Below are 14,891 nucleotides of genomic sequence, written 5' to 3' on the forward strand. Positions count from 1 at the left end.
CCCTTTCTCTCTTCTCTTTCCTGTACCTCTATAATGCAAATGTTAGTATGCTTGGCATAATTCCAGAGGTCCCTAACCTATCCTCATTTTTAAAAATTCTTTTCTCTTTTTGCTACTTGATTGGGTGATTTCCACTACCCTATTTTCCAGATTGTTGATCCATTCCTCTGCATCCTCTAATGTGCTGTTGATCCCCTCTGGTGTATTTTTCATTTCAGTTATTGCATTCTTCAGTCTGATTGTTTGTTTTTTATATTTTCATCTCTTGAGGTTCTCACCGAGTTTCTCCATTCTTCTCCCAAGTTCAGTGAGCATCTTTATGACTGTTATTTTGAACTCTTTACCTAGTAAATTGCTTATTTCTGTTTCATTTAGTTCCTCTTCTGAGGTTTTTGTCTTATTCTTTTATTTGAAGGTAATCCTTGTCTCTTCATTTTGCCTAACTCTCATATTTGTTTTTATGCATTAAGTGTATTAGCTACAACGTCCAGTCTTGAGAGAGTGGTCTTATATGGAAGGTGTCCTGTGGGACCTAATAACACAATCCCCTTTGGTCACCAGAGGCATATGCTTCAGGAGTATCCCCTGTGTGGGCTGCATGCACCCTTCTGTTGAAGTTGGGCCATGGCTGCTGTGGCATGTTGATGGGTGGGGCTGGAGCTGCTTTGGAGTGGCTGGCCAGGGTAGGAAGATTGAGTGGGGTTGGTCTTCAGGAGGATGCCAGATCAGGGTGCATGGTGTTAGCTAGGCTGATGGGGAGTGACACAAATGGCACCTGCCAGCCCAGGGCCAACTGGGTGGAAGCAAAGTAAAAAAGAAATGGCACCCACCAATGCATCTCTCCCCAGAGAAAGTTCTGCTAGATGCTTGCCTCTTTGGCACATGCACTAAAATTAGTCAATGAATCTCCTTCTTCTGTGACCCAGCAGCTTTTTAAGCTGATGCTTCTGTCCTGGAACTTGGAGTGAATGAGTTGCATGTGAGCCTTTTAACAGTGGAGCCTCAGTTTCTCTCAGTCCTTTGGCTTTCCTGAACTTAAGCCCCATTGGTTTTCACAGTCAGACATTATGGGGGCGGGGCTTGTCTTTCTAGTGCAGGTTTCCCAGCCTGGAGAGCCTGACATGTGGCTCAGATCTCTTGCTTCTTGGGGTGGGCCTCTGCAGTTGTGATAGCCCCCTTGCTTGTGGGTTCTGACTAGATCACCTCCATTCCCATCCTGACCATCTAAATGTCACCTTTTCTCTACATCTTTAGTTGTAAAAAATCTGTTCTGCTGGTAAGTCATTCTCAGAGATAGTTGTTCTATATGTAGTTGTAGTTTTGGTGTGTCCCTGAGAGGAGGTGAGCTCATTATAGTCCTAATCCACCCACTTTGATCAACTTTTTAGATAAACTAATAACAATGTTATGTAGAGTTTATAATATGTTAAATGTATGACAACAATAGTACAAAAGCCAGGAGAAAAAAATGGCAGTATACTGTTCTACTGGTCTTATACTGGATGTGAAATGGCATACTATCACTTGAAGTCAGACTTTGAAAACTTAAAGGTATATGCCATAAACCCTAAAGCAACCACTAACAAAATAAAGTGGTATAGCAAGTAAACCGCAAGGGAAATAGAAAAGGAAAAATTAAAAAATAAATACTCAACCCAAAATAAAACAGAAAAGAGAGGAAAAAGGGGAAAAGAAAAAATGAAAACATAGAAATGAAGATGATATAATTACAATTAAACATATCAAATATCACAAAAATTGCCTTCAAATCACAACTGCATTTTGGTGATGTACCATTTTTCTATCCTTTAGAGGGACTAAGAATTGAAACTTACCCTAAATTCCAGGACACTTGGAGCTCATTCTTTATGTGATTTACTTTCCTATATCCCTATTCATTTTATGACTTTCTACATCTATTTATAAAACTGCCTAATTGAGAATAAGCTGCTACCCATGGCAAACATTTGTATGTGATCATTATTTCACACTATGGTGGGTAGAATTAGGTCTGCATGCATGTTTTGCATACTATAAAAAACAAACTTATTCTTCTACTATACTTTTGTTCTTATACCAAACCTAGTACCTGAAATCTGTCTTGATGTCAAGAAACATTTTATTCAAATTCCATGTTTATAGGAGAGTGTCATTGTCAGTATCTATGCACTTAATCTAGAATACTCTAGAATGAGATATATGCAGAACACAAAACACATATAAATGGATCTTAGCACTTTTTTTCTCTAATGAATTTGATTTTATTCTCTATTTAATTCTTAATATAAATTTAAAATGGAATAATATATAGCTTCACAAATGTGAAAAGTAAATGATTGTGTGAAAAGTAAATGATTGTATGAATATGAAATTATTCTTGGCCTCATACCATGTTTCTTCTTTTGCGTTGTATGCAATTTTCCCCACATTTTTATTGATTATTTGTTAAATATTTTCAATTTTCAGAAAGTTTTTATTCACCCTTACTTTGATATTGCTGAAAACAAATGGCCCTCATATAGCTGGAGAAGACTCTAATTTCTGGAGAGGCTGCATTGCTACTGCTTTTGTAAATGTGAGGTTCATTACGTAGGAAAATGAAAAAATCCATCTGTCCATGTTAACAATCTTCATTAATAATACATTATTTATTAATAAAACATCTTTAAAATATGTTCTGATTCCAAGAACATATAGAGCTTCCAAAAATAGCTCTGATTGGGATGGGCAACCAATCAAACTAAATCTTTGAGTTAACCAAAATATTTTCAAAGTTTTTCCTTTGTAGTTTGAAAGTTCTACATTACAGTTTAAACAAAAATGTTATAAGTATAAAATAATATAAATTAATAATGCTTTTTATTTTTAAAGGTTTTACAGGGTTCTTTTTTGGTATTATATCAGTTTTGTAGTTCGCTAAGAAATTTTTAAAAAAATCACTGACTGTCAATGAATCATACTACCTCTTTTACATGAGGACTAGGAATAGAGGCTCAGGTTCTCAAACTATGCTTCACAATTGTCTGGGGGAGCTTATTACAAATACAGAAATCTCAGCCCCACTCCAGCGCTGCTAAATCATCATAATCTTTGCTGATGAGGTCTAGCATCTGTAATTTTAACTGGCTTCCCAGAAAATTGTAAATTATTCATACTGTATCACTGGCCTACCAATTAAACATTCAGTTCTAGAACTCAAGCTGCATATTGATGGAGCAAAATACAAATCAATTATGTTTAAAGAGTATCTTGAGATTTTGAATGTAAACAGTAGAGTTTTCTAGCATAAACACTAGCAGTGATTCTCTTAGAGTATAGCATACTTTGGTTGCTTAATATTGAGCTTTGCTAATGAATCCAAAATAATTTTCAAATTTGCTTATGAGAACTGAAATACTCTCCTTTCAGATATCATTACACAGATCTGGGGGTTTTATAAGTATCATATATGATTCCATCATGAAGGTACAGAAACTTGGAGAGGGTAAATGCATTTTCCAAAATGATATGGCTGATAAATAATATACTGAAGATTTACATTTACAATTTTTGATTTTACTTGCAATATTTTCTCTAGTGAAATATCACATCATAATCAGAGGAGGAAAAACATTTTTCTATGAGGTAATAAAACATTTAAAATAAAATTTTCATTTTTAGTTTTGGTGAGGGCACAGAATGAGAAAGTCATGCACTTTGAGATGTTATAGTTACCCAGAACAAATTACTAGACACTCACTACATGATTGAGATATTTGTCTACCTCTCTGTGCTTCAGTGTGACCTAGAGTGACTTAGCCATTTAGAGGAATAACAATAAAACAACAACAGCCAAATATTAGCTTTAGAAAACTTTCCAGAAAGGAAAAATGCATAGGTATTAAGATGTTTAATATACACTATATTATTTGGCAATATAATTGTAAATTGGAAAACTTTATGAGAATGCATAAGGATAAAATGAGTATAATTTGTTAAATAAAATTGAATTGGAAATGAGTATACTTCATATCGAAGACTGTTATATAATGGAATTAGCAATCAAGTTGTCTGTGGCAAAAACTAAAGGGGAATTGTGGGCTGTAAGCAATAGGCCTGGTGAAACATCTGAGGAAGCCACTTTGTGAAAAGGAAGGAAGAACACAGTGGGCCAGCAACTCAGGTGGTAAAGAATGACAATGGAAAAGAAATTATGAACGTATCAGTGGAACTATTTACAATCAAGCTATATATGAAAATGAAAGTACCTGAGAGTAAGTGTGGGCCTGCTAATGAGAAAACCTCTCTCATGGACAGTTATGCAATATAAACTTACTAGGAATATTTTCAAAATGATGTATTTGCTTTAGTCAATGTAAAGTTGAAGGGAAACACAGTTGTTATATTATGGCTGATAGAATGGTATTGATAACTTTATGTAAATTATTTTCAAGATTTATTCTTTTGTATCCAAACACATGAAGAGAGATAACAAGTGATATAGGTCTGTTCTGTCTGGGGTGTGTGTGTGTGTGTGTGTGTGTGAAAATATGAGAAAAAGATTGCTCTTTTTTTTTTAACTTAATTCATATATGTAAAGATATGATTAAAATTACCATCAAGGTATAACCTACACCTTGACATTATGGGTGAGAAGAGGTAACAGGAGAGACGCTAGTCACTGAATCAGAACCTAGATTCTACACATGATTTTGTATTTCCTTAGTCAAAAAAATCCTGTACCTTTTGAGATTTAGGTTTTGTTTTTGCTTGCTTTTTATTTTTGTTTTTGTTTTGTTTTTTAAGGTGAGGAACTACTGCAAATACATAGCCTTAATTTTTTGAAGGATAATTCCTTGTGAAAATGGTGTAACTACTAAGACCTAGACTCTGTGATAAATATCACATGCATAGTACTTTACACCACAGTCTTCCTTACCCACAATGAGAACCTGAACCTTCAGTCAATAAGGGTGTTATTGATGGTGCTACATAGCAGTTCATCACTTCTGCCAGTAACCCTGGTTAAAAGAGAAAAGGTAAGAGAAAGATAGAAATGAAGACATACACACACACACATACACACACATAGAAAGATTGAGACATAGTGAGCTTATCTAAAACCTGGTATATTTGACCAGATTCTGAGAAATAAAAATAAGAAAGTGATCTTGCAAACAATGTGTATATATACATATATATAATATTTATGTTTTATATTTATATTGCATATAATTAAAATTGTGCAGAATTACGTAATATCAAAGTCTAAAAAATGCCTCTACACTGATTTTAGACACAAAAACAATCAAAATTTCTGATGTTTGCACAAATATTAGTCTCATCAAAAATTTGACTCTGACTTCAACTATAGCACCAATTTCTTTCACTCCTCCCACAATACTCTACACATCGTTTCTCACCATTCTTCCAAGTTCTAATATGCATTTATAATTACTTAGCTTTGTGAACACTTAACCTTCCAGAATAAACTACCACCGTTCATTTTTCTTTCAAACACCTACTTACCTCTCCAGCCCAAGATCATTTGTCATTCCTTTCTCACAGTTGACTTCCACAACCAGATTTTATGTTGAGTGTTTTACCACAATTTAAAAAATTAAAAAATGTATAAGTATGTCCTTCATTATTATATCTTAACATTTGTCTCACTCTCCACTGTTTCTACATTCAGATATCTTCCTTTCTCCTCCTGCCTCATGACCAGCACACTCAGTCCATTATCTTTGTTCCAGTCAGGCTAACTTTATTCAATTTTCAGAGCATTTCATAGTCTTTATTGCTGTGGTTTATCACACCGAGATATTCTCTTTGCTTCAAACTCTGTTTTTAATCCATCCCACATTGATTCCTCTACCTCTCTTCTTAACATTCAGTTCTTAGCATAAATGTCAATTTTCTCCAGGAAATTCTCTCTCCTCTTATATATATCTGAAAAAAAAAAAAACTTATACTTTCCCTATAATCACACACTACTATAATTGCTTGTTTCACTGCCTAATGCCTTCAGCTAGACTCTTAATGCTTGAGAAATTATAAATTGTTCACTATTTTATGTACTGACTTCCTAGCACAATGTTTGACCTAATTAAATTTGCTAAATATATCTTATAGGAAGGTTTCCATATACATATACACTAGTTCACTAATGCAAAAATTATTTATGACAGGTGACAGAAGCATTTGATTAGCAAGTATTTTAGGAAACTATTTAGGAGTACATATCTTAGAATCTTTTTTCCAGATTTACTGAGATATAATTGACATGTAACATCATATAAATTCAAGGTTTTACAACCTGTTGCTTTGATATGCTTACTGCAAAATGATTGTCATGGTAGAGTTAGCTAACACCTGCACCATGTCACATAATTACCTTTACTGTTTTGTGGTAAGAACTGTAAAATTTACTCTGTTAGTAACTTTCAAGTATATAATACAGATTATTAGCTGTAATCACTATGCTCTACATTAGATTCCTAATACTTATTCATCTTATAAATGCATCTTTATGCTCAGTAACCAAAATCTCCCCTTTTCCCCCACTCCCCAGCCTCTGGGAACCACCAAGTTCTTTCATAGATACTGAAGGAAAGTTTCATTTAAATATATCTGAGTTGTAACATATACATTGTAAGCCTGTAACATGAGATTATAGTGATCACTTGTAGATTATAATGATCCTGTTGTAATAATGAGAAAAGATGAAAATCTAACTGGATGACAGAGAACAACTTTTCACTCTGTTATCCTGGCAGGCTAATTGAAAATTTCTCCTGACACAAACTACTGGAGAAGTTGCCTGAATCAGAAGTGCTGGTGGGAAAGTGATCCCAGGGAGGATACAAATGGGGCAGGGCCCCATGTTGTTTGTGGGATGTCAGAAGACCAGAGTGCTCTGTACCTAGTACTGCACCATCGTGGAGAATGCAGCATCCTTGCTCTTTGACTTAACCTGCCTCATTTATCTATTATAGTGTAATTGCCAGCTATGCCTTTAAGAGCTGTTTATGTAAATTATGACAAGATTTTCTCAGAACTCAATACCAGTACTGTATTCTACAAATTTTTTCAATAGTTTCTTATTTTTATTCCATAGCTTATACTGTTAATTATGTGAAAACAGCTACCTTACAGCAGATAAAAACATTTACACTCATACTTTATTAACACTGTGTCCTTTTGTGTTAGAATTACACAGTACAATTGTACTACATTTGGTACCAAATACCAGTCTTTTTCTATATAATGTACTTGCCTTTATGACTCAAACTGCCACAAACCAAACCTCATCCTTCTAAAAACATACACATTCATTTAACTATTTATATAAAAGAATTATATTTAGAAAATTCTGTGAAATTAAATCTGAATTTAAAATTTGACATAAAATACTAACAAGTATGTGCTTTGCATTTTCATGTGTATTTACATTTGTAATAGGAACTATAGAACATAGAAATTATATTTCTATAATGAAAAATATATCAAAGGCCAGAAAGGGTTTAAGGTTTTAATAATCAGTATAAAAATATAAACACCAGTATGGAAAATATGATAAGCAAATAAATAATTAACACAAAAAAGAATAAAATACTATTAAGCAAATGCAAAAACATCCAATTCACATAGTAAATTACTGCCAATGCCTTAATATAATGTAGCTTCTCTTTCTGTCCAGATTTCTTCCCATTATATTTTATTATCATTTCTTCTGTAATTACTCAAATTATCTACTTGTGATGGGGAGTAATAAACTCAGTACTATGAAAAATGCTTATGTATTTTTTTAAGTACTTTTTGTTCTTTCAGAAAATTATTGTAATCTAACAAAGAAATATTTATCAGTTCTTAAGAAATGGTTGGTTCACACACTCTAAGTGATTCACTATAAATTTATGGAATTCAAAAGTTTGTGCATTTTAAGTTATTATAAAGATGGAATACTGTTTTTATAAAGTATAAAGATTAAAATAACATTTATCTATTGATTTCTATGTAATAAATTTCACTGTGTTGTAATAGTCTCATGCACAAAAGAGTTACATTCAGATAATTACACATTTATTCAATATTATTAACATGCATAAATTTCTCAAAATTAAATTATAGTGTCATTAATTTTGAAGTTCATATATTAAGTTTATATATTAAATGAAAAGCTCTATCTTCTAAAAGAGTCATCAAATTCTGTATTGATGCCTTATTATAACAAATAATCTACTTCTTTAATACAAATGCATCTACACAATAAGTTGCTGCTCTTTTTTTTCAGCTTTTGAGCTAATAATTCTACTGTCAGAATACAATCTAACTTATAAACATTTAAAATAATGAAGATAAAATTTAACATAGATATAAAATCATTTTCTCTTTCAAGAAATGGTACTGTAATTTTTTTCATTCAACTTGCCTTTCCAAAAATACTGTGATTTTAAACTTTGCACAATTTTTAATTATTTTAAAATATTAGTTTGACTGTAATATACTCTGGGAGCTAAAATACTAGTGACACACAGGTTTTCAGAAAATAACACACGTAACCATTTGTCAAAATTGATTCTTATATGTAGTTATTCTGAGTGGATCTTGAGATACCTAACATCCCAAATTCACTTTGAAAAGAACTATCTTAACATTTATTTTTAAAAGGAACATTTACAATGTCTTTATAGTAACCCATTTGATAGTATGCTACTTAACATGTACTTATTTTATAGTTAAGAAGTAACCCAAGTATCTAAACATTTCTCCATTATTCTTTCTGTCACAGAAGAAGTATACCTAATGTTAGCCAGTCATTATGTTTAAATAATATGTTTCTGATTAATAAAATTACACATACATCCAAATAGAGCAAGACAGCTACAGTTTAGAAGAAATAGTGCAAAGAGTGAACACAATATTTTGCACAAGACCCATCAGTGTAAGATATAATGGAAAGTCCTGTGTGCACAGGAAAAAAAAATAATTAACATGTAAGATTTTTACTTTTCTGAAGTAAAATTGAATTTAAAGAAGGATTTGAATCTTTAACTTAGAAAATTATTAAGAAATAAATAATAATTTATTAAAAACTCATGTTCACTGGAACTTAGCAATGAGAATTGAACTCATTGTGAGAGGAAATGTAGAAGAGAACTTTGTTTTCCCCTAATCAGTAAGTGCATCATTTAACTCCTTCATTTAAAAGTTTGAAACTACATTCTAAGATGAAAGTATATGGGGGAAAAGAAGTAAAACATGTAGGCATGAAGAAATCATATAAAGAATAAAATTTTCAGCTTGTGAGGTTGTACAAAGTGGATGAAAATGACAAAATTAGGCATTCCTCCTGGTTCTTCATGATATATTTAAAGACATGTTATCACTCTTTTCTGATTAAAATAAGTTGTAGCGGCTTCCCTGGTGGTGCAGTTGTTGAGTCCACCTGCCAATGCAGGGGACGTGGGTTTGATCCCTGGGCTGGGAAGATCCCACATGCCACAGAGCAAGTAAGCCTGTGTGCCACAACTACTGAAGCCCATGCCTAGAGCCTGTGCTCTGCAATAAGAGAAGCCACCACAATGAGAAACCTGCACACCGCAACTCTTGCCACAACTAGAGAAAGCCTGTGAAAAGCAAAGAAGATCCAATGCAGCCAAAAATAAAATGAAATAAGTAAAAATTAAAATCTTTTTAAAAAATAATTAAAATAAAGTTGTAGAAAATACTTGTATTAAAACATATAAAATTATCAGCTGCTAATTTTCCCAAAACATGGAAAAGAAAAGGTCGTATATGACACCACTCCTGATTTCCTCTACCTTGATACAAAAAATAAAATTTTCATTAGGATTAGAAAATGAAAAGCAGAGTTCATTGAACATACAAAAACCCTGTTAAGACAAAACATTTTATCGAACCAAAGATGATTCTATTTAGCTTTCCTAAAAAAAAAATCTACATATAAAACCAAACCAAGGACTACAATCAATTTTTCATGAGAAAATTTCCAGCGTACATTGCTCCAACCTATATTATACTACAACTTAAGATATGGCATTAAACAGCAATATAAGATTAAGCATAAGGAGACCTGAATTTTAGGTACATTTTTGCCACATACTAACTGTGTAAACTCCAGCAAACTATATGGACTCTCAGTTCCTATATTGCTTTATCCAAACTGGAAAGGAAAAAGTGAAACTGTCACTTTTGCAGATGACATAATGCTATACATAGAAAATCACTAGAAAACTACTAGAGCTCATTGGTGAATTTGGTAAAGTTGCAAGATTCAGAATTAATATACATAAATTTGTTGCATTTCTACACTAACAACAAAATATCAGAAAGAAAAATTAACAAAACAATCCCATTTACAATTACATTAAAAGTACTAAAATATCTAGGAATAAACCTACCTAAGGAGGTAAAGACCTGTACTTGGAAAACTGTAAGACACTGATGAAAGAAATTGAAGATGACACAAACAGATGGAAAAATGTACCACGTTCATGGATTGAAAGAATTAATATTGTTAAAATGACCATATTACCCAAGGCAATTTACAGATTCAATGCAATCCCTATAAAAATTCTGAGGGCATTTTTCACAAAACTAAAACAAATAATTTTTTTTCTCTTTAAGAGCTTTTATTGAGATACAATTGACATACAATAAACTGCATATATTTAAAGTGTACAATTTGATTTTTTTTCTTATTAGTAATGTATATATGGCAATCCCAATCTTCCAGTTCATCCCACCCCCCCCCCCCGCCCGCTTTCCCCATTTGGTGTCCATATGTTTGTTCTCTACTTCTGTGTCTCTATTTCTGCCTTTCAAACCAGTTGATTTGTACCATTTTTCTATAGTCCACATATATGTATTAATATATGATATTTGTTTTTCTCTTTCTGACTCACTTCACTCTGTATGACAGTCTCTAGGTCCATCCATGTCTCTACAGATGTCCCAATTTCACTCCTTTTTACAGCTGAATATTCCACTGTATATACATACTACATCTTCCTTATCTATTCATCTGTCGATGGACACTTAGGTTGTTTCCATGTCCTGGCTATTGTAAATAGTGCTGCAATGAACATTGGGGTACATGTGTCTTTTTGAATTATGGTGTTCTCTGGGTATATGCCCAGCAGTGGGATTGCTGGGTCATGTGGTAACTCTATCTTTAGTTTTTCAAGGAACCTCCATACTGTTCTCCATAGTGGCTGTATCAATTTACATTCCCACCAACAGTGCAAGAGCGTTCCCTTTTCTCCACACCCTCTCCAGCATTTACTGTGTGTAGATTTTCTGATGATGCCCATTCTAACCGGTGTGAGGTGATACCTCATTGTTGTCTTGATTTGTATTTCTCTAATAATTAGTGATGTTGAGCAGCTTTTGATGTGCCTCTTGGCCATCCATATGTCTTCTTTGGAGAAATGCCTATTTAGGTCTTCTGCCCATTTTTTGATTGGGTTGTTTGATTTTTTGACATTGAGCTACATGAACTGTTTATATATTTTGGAGATTAATCCTTTGTCTGTTGTTTCATTTGCAAATATTTTCTCCCATTTTGAGGGTTGTACTTTTTGTCTTGTTTATAGTTTGCTGTGCAGAGGCTTTGAAGTTTCATTAGGTCCCACTTATTTATTTTAAAATAAATAATTTAAAAATGTTTAAGGAAACACAAAAATACCCCAAATAGTCAAAACAATCTTGAGAAAGAAAAACAGAGCTGGAGGAATCATGATCCCTGTTTTCAGACTCTACTAAAAAGCTATAGTAATCAAAACAGTGTGATACTGGCACAAAACAGACACATAGGTCATTGGAACAGAATAGAGAGCCCAGAAATAAACCCATGAACTTATGGCCAATTAATCTATGATAAAAGAGGTAAGAATATACTGTGGAAAAAAGACAGTCTCTTCAATAAATAGTGCTGGGAAAACTGGACAGCTACATGTAAAAGAATGAAAGGGGCACATTTTCTCATAACATATACAAAAATTAACTCAAAATGCGTTAAAGACCTAAATGTAAGACTGAAAACTATAAAACTCCTAGAAGAAACATAGGCAAGACACTCTTTGGCATGAGTCATGGCAATATTTCTTTTTATCTGTCTCCAAAGGCAAAGCTAACAAAAAACAAAAATAAAGAAATGGGACCTAATTAAACTTAAACGCTTTTGCACAGCAAAGGAAACCACTGACAAAACAAAAAGATAACCTACTGAAATGGAGAAAATATTTTCTAATGATATGACCAATAAAGGTTTAATACCCAAAATATATAACCAGCTCATACAACTCAATATCAAAACAAAACAAAACAAAACAAAACAAAAAAAAAACCCAATAAAAAAATGGGAAGAAGACCTGAATGGACATTTTTCTGAAGAAGACATACAGATGGCCAACAGGCACATGAAAAATGTTCAACATTACTAATCATCACAGAGATACAAATCAAAACCACAATGAGATATCACCTTTCATCTGTCTGAATGGCTATCATCAAAAATTATACAAATAAAAAATGTTGGATAGGTTGTGGAGAAAAGGGAATGCTTGTACACTATTGCTGGGAATGTAAATTGGTGCTGCCACTATGGAAAAAGGTATGTAGGAACCTCAGAAAACTAAGAATAGAACTATCATGTGATCCAGCAATTCCACTCCTGGATATATATCTGAAGAAAACAAAAATACTAATTTGAAAAGATTCATGCACCCCAATGTTCATAGCAGCATTATTTACAATAGCTAAGATACGGATGCAAACTAGTTTCCATCAACAGGTAAATGGATAAGAAAGAGGTGGTTTATTTTTACAATGGAATACTAATCAGTAATATAAAAGAATGTCACTTTGCCATTTGCAAAAACATGGATAGGCCTGGGGGGTATTATGCTTACTGAAATAAGTCAGACAGAAAAAGTCATTACTGTATGTTATCATTTATATGTGGAATCTAAAAAATAAAACAAATTAGTGACTATAACAAGAACAAAGAAACAAACAAAAAAACAAACTTACAGATATGGAGAACAAACTAGTGGTTACCAGAGGAGAGAGGGAAGGGTGAAGGTACAAGACAGGGGTAAGGGATTAAAAGTTACAAACCACTATGTATAAAATAAACAAGCTGCCAGGATATTTTTTACAACACAGGGAATATAGCCAATATTTTATAATAACTATAAATTCATTATAATCTATAAGAATTTTGAATCACTGTGTTGTACACCTGAAACTAATATAATATTGTAAATCAACTATATCTCAATTTTAAAAAGAAGAAAAAAGTTTAAAAATAAATATAACTGATAAGCTAGGAAAGGAGAGAAAAAAACAAAGTTGGCACAGTGTCTGGCAATTCTAACTATCTGATAAATGGTAGCCATTCTTTCCCCAAGTCACCTGACAGAAGCCCAAATCCTATAATAAGCCCTCCTTACTTGCTCTTATTGAAATACCTCACAGATTTTCATGGTGTGTGATCTCTATTGCTGTAAGTAATTTTATTATTATTATTAATTATTATTATTATTATTATTATTATTATTATTTCCACAGGTATGTTTCCGGTTGTCTTAGATGGGAAAGAATACAGTTATATCATAGTTCTTCACAAGTTCTCCTCTGAGTATCAAAGCTATGTAGTCAAATGGTAAATCCCTCCCTGAACACTCATATCACATTCATGTATTCAATATAGCAAAAATCACACAATATTTTAATTCTTAACTTGAATGTCTTCCTCTCCACTGGACTAAATCTATTCAAACAAAGTCAGTGTCTTTTTATTCTTACATCCTTAGAAACTACCTGGAACAGTGTAATCATTCTTAGCTAATTTGCAAATGAATGAATAGTCTTGAATTACCTCTTAAGATTTCCATTTTAAACCTGTGTGGTAAGGAAATTGTGGCCACAAAATGTTTCTTTAGGGATCAGTGTCAGAATATAGCAAAGACTTTTGATATTATTCATTTTCTTGTAAGCATAGACTGTAACTTGTACATTTTTTATATTAAAATGTGCATTCCTTGAGAAAATAATATTGAATTTTAAATTAATTTTTACCCATATGAAAATGACAACTTTTTATTATATGTATGTATACAGAAAGAAAGACAGAGAAGACAGGGGGGAGAGGGAAGGGTCAGGAGAGGTAGAGGGAGGGAGCGAGGGAGAAGGAGAAAAGTAGCTAGAAAGATGTTGAGAATGAAACCAAGAATCCAATAAAATACAGGGTGACTAAGTGATTAACAGATTGGAATAAGACAACTGAGGGTGAATGTTTTAATGCCATATACAAATGGCATGGGAGTGAACAAAGGCCATAAGGAGTTAGAAGGTAAACTCTTCAAAACATGGATGTTCTTGGGAAAGAGAAAAATTTCTGCAAAGGCAAGTAATTTGGGGAAGATTCTATGAAGAACAAAGAATTCATGTGATAGAATTTCTTTTGGTCACTATAGAATGGATCTCCAGAGGAAAACAGAAAGGATGGAAATGGGAAAGTCAGGATTGGGATAAATCAGTGGATAAAATTTAATCAATATAGAAATTATAGAATTTGAAAGAATATATATCACTATATGGAGAATATTTTACTTGTGGCAAGGATGATAGAAATTAATGGAATTGTGTAATCAATGAATGTTAATGTTTCATCTGCATGAGCATATGGCCAGATAATGTTGAAGAACAGATGTGATTTACAAGTCTGCATCGTCTGCTAATGGTAGCAAATAGAATCATGACACAGAATGTTCTTTATTTTCCCTGAAGGAATTTCTCCCCAAATGGTTTAGATGGAGTTCAAAATAGATCTTAAAATTAACTCATGCTGATATCACTTGCTTCACATTTTAAAAGTTCTC

The sequence above is a fragment of the Hippopotamus amphibius genome, chromosome 13 (assembly GCF_030028045.1).
Source record: "Hippopotamus amphibius kiboko isolate mHipAmp2 chromosome 13, mHipAmp2.hap2, whole genome shotgun sequence".
NCBI lineage: Eukaryota > Metazoa > Chordata > Mammalia > Artiodactyla > Hippopotamidae > Hippopotamus > Hippopotamus amphibius.